General features: G+C 35.6%; 1 protein-coding gene and 1 long non-coding RNA gene across 2 annotated transcripts in view; one reads left to right on the plus strand and one right to left on the minus strand.

Moving 5' to 3' along the window:
• Positions 1–2,775, plus strand: part of LOC112154930 — a 29,084-nt gene extending 26,309 nt beyond the window's left edge. The window contains exon 3 of the long non-coding RNA XR_004946962.1: positions 2,010–2,775. This is a non-coding gene — a long non-coding RNA (uncharacterized LOC112154930). The remainder of the gene's footprint in view (positions 1–2,009) is intronic.
• Positions 1–3,123, minus strand: part of LOC112154927 (potassium voltage-gated channel subfamily H member 7) — a gene marked incomplete at its 3' end in the record, with an annotated part of 45,144 nt that overhangs the window by 6,983 nt on the left and 35,038 nt on the right.

The following is a 3,123-nucleotide window of genomic DNA, read 5'->3' on the forward strand; positions in this document are numbered from 1 at the left end:
CTTCCAAATCCTTTGAATCCTTTTTCTTTCCATCTTTGATCGCCTTTTCATCCCCCAAAAATAACAGTAAATCTTTGATGTGAGACCAAAATAGAGGTTAATAATGACTGACACCATTTTTTTTTCACTTCAAAGGAAGTATTTGTGTCAATCGAGGCCAGTTTTTGATCAAACTTCCACAATGCCTTTAAAAATCCACTCCATTGTGGGTTTATATCAGGAGTAAAAGAGTTTCCTCTGCTGAATGAGGACGGATCCACTTTTTCAAAGGTCAAGAGGTCTGGTTTAAAGGCCATCATGAAAAATCCCTTTGTTGACGTGTGGGGTTCATGAAATGTCAACGCTGAAAGCAGGGGTTTGGCACAGAGAGATATGATAGGTTATCTGCTGTGTGCCTTTCACGGCGCACACCTCAGAGGAAAGCTTCTCACTGAGCGGTGAACCTCTCTTTTACATGCAGCTTTCACTGTCAGGATTTAAAACACTGCTGGAACTGCAGACTAATTCCTCCGGTGTGAGATAATGGAACTGGCTTTGAATGTGTCCATGTCCTGCTTTAGTATGTTGAATGGAGAAATATGGAAGGCCAAAACTTTAAAATTAAATAAAAAAAAATATATGAACCATTCATGAACCAATATTTTTAAATTCGCTTAGCAAAAAAAAGTATTTTTAATCGTGTTTGTAGAGGTCTTAAAGATCCACTTTGATCATCTTGTCACTTATTATAACCAGTGACTTTCTAATTATGATTTTGCTGATTTTACTTTTCTAGGACATAGTTTCAGCAGAGCGGCAGAGGTTCATTAGAATTGAATTGTGGGCGGGACAATTGGCACAGAGCAACTCCGCCCCCTCTTCCTCTCTCCAATGCTAAAAGCACTCTGTTTACATGCTCTCCTGCTAGCTTACGGAAGGTTCACACGTGTGCGCGGCATCTGCTCTCTCCTGCAATTCACGCTAGACGTTTTTTTTTTCAACAACGGTCGACCGGCGGTTCTGCTAGAGCTTTTTTTTGTTTTTACATCACGAGTAAGTTAATAACCTAAAGATATGACCCCATGTTTCTGCTAAGAAGAAGCAAGTAGTTAGTATGCTTCTTTAATTTATCTCACTGAAACACACAGAGAAAAGTGTGTGTGTCTGTCTGATTTTTGCATGTTTGTGGTGATCGTTTATTTATTTTTACAAAAAACATGATTGCATTTGTCAATTGCAGTGTTTTATTATGACAAATTGGTTATATTTTGAAAATAAACTGGATTTTTTAATTTATCTTGATGTAATTTCCTGCCAGAATTGACATGGATGTCGTCATCAATTTCAACCAATCAGGGGGCGGCTACAGCGGCTCTGTTCTATTTTTTCTATGGAACTACAACCGATGAGGGTCTTCAGGACCGGACCGTACCAGACCAAACGCTTAGTGGAAATGAGACTAAAGACTCAGAAATGCTATTTTAAGATAAATTTTCTTTAAATATGTCCTGTATCATCAGAAAAATTGCCATAAAAACACAATTTTCATCAGAGTGGGTCTTTAAAAAGTTTAAGATATTAATCTTTATTAAAACTGTTTGTTTAGGTACTTGAAAAATTGATATTTTTCTTCATAACTTTATTGTTTCCTCTTTAAAAGAAAGATAAAGAAAAGATGTTTTACTGTTATTTCAAACAATTTCTCCCTTTTTCATCAAAGGTGAAATTACTTTCTAGTTGTCATAAATCCATATTTCTGTTATCAGACTAAATAGAAACAATTCTCAAAAACTGGATTCAAATAAAAAGAGATACAAAAAATATTTTTTATATAATTTTATAAACACTACACCCTCTTAATTGACTAAATCTGTAGTTTTATGTTTGTCCTAACTTTCCCCTTTCAGCATGCATGTTTTCCTCACTAAGTATCTCTGTGTCTTTATATAATCAAAACCAAAAGATAAAGAAGATGATTCTTGTTTTGTATTGACAAAACAAGATGTTTCCTTATTTACTGCCACTTTCAGAACATCTGGACCAGCAGCTCTGCATGTGAAATGCCACCGGCTTCATTACAGACCTTCCTCCCTTTTCTTATGTCTTCCGGAACTGCACGGAACAATTCAGCGAGAGGTTTTGACCCCATGACCAACCGACTATTAAAGAAATGTCACACCCAATTATAGACTCTTTCGGTCTGCAACACACAAGGACTCCGACTTGAACTAGCTCTCCAGTTTCACAAGTGTAAGTACAAAATCTGTGCTGTTAAATGTTTGAATTTGCCTTTATTTTGTGTTTTCATTCCTTTTTTTTTGTTTGTTTTATTGTCCTAGCTCTCTGCAACCCTCTAGTTGCATAGCAACAAATTGAATCTTGAATATTTAGTAGATCCTGTCTTTCTCTCTCTGTCACAAAGAGTGTTTTAAGAGCAGCGTTTTTATGGATTTAGAACAAACAAGGTTTACTGCACACTGACCACTTTTAATTGCACTTCAGACTGCGAGCTGAGCTAATGCACTTAGAGGCACTCGCATTTCCCTCACTTAAGCAATGAGGCGGGGACGCAGAGAAAATGCAGGAATGACAAAGAACTTTTGGTAAACATTGGTGAGAAAAAGGAAATAAACACAAATATATATGTTTGTCAAAGGAAAATAAAGTAAGAAAGTAAAAACCCCTACAATGTACTCATAAAGAAAAAAATCTAACAATAATATATAAATAAAATAGTAAATTCATTGTAAAATAAGTATATATGGAATAAATAGGGCTGGGAATTACTGGGTACCTCGCGATACGATACGATACATGGCTCACGATGACGATAATATCACGATACTGCGATAATTGGTAAAAAAATTAATCTCTAATAACTCACATTATATAGAGGAACACATATTTTACCTTTAACAGTAAAAGAGTCATTTGGGCCCATTATCTATTGAGCAAAACCTAAAACAGCCGCATGGACTTACTTTAGCCTTTAAGAAATTTGGATTTGCCTTCATGACCTCGTTTTTTTTTATATATGTGAATTATGTGAAGTTTTCTTGGTAACCTTTTACCTTTAGTAAGGCCAAATTACATACAAAGCTAGCTTGTTGCTCAATTACTAGCTAAGCTCTAAATTAGCCTAAA

Source organism: Oryzias melastigma, linkage group LG21 (assembly GCF_002922805.2).
Source record: "Oryzias melastigma strain HK-1 linkage group LG21, ASM292280v2, whole genome shotgun sequence".
NCBI classification, from domain to species: domain Eukaryota; kingdom Metazoa; phylum Chordata; class Actinopteri; order Beloniformes; family Adrianichthyidae; genus Oryzias; species Oryzias melastigma.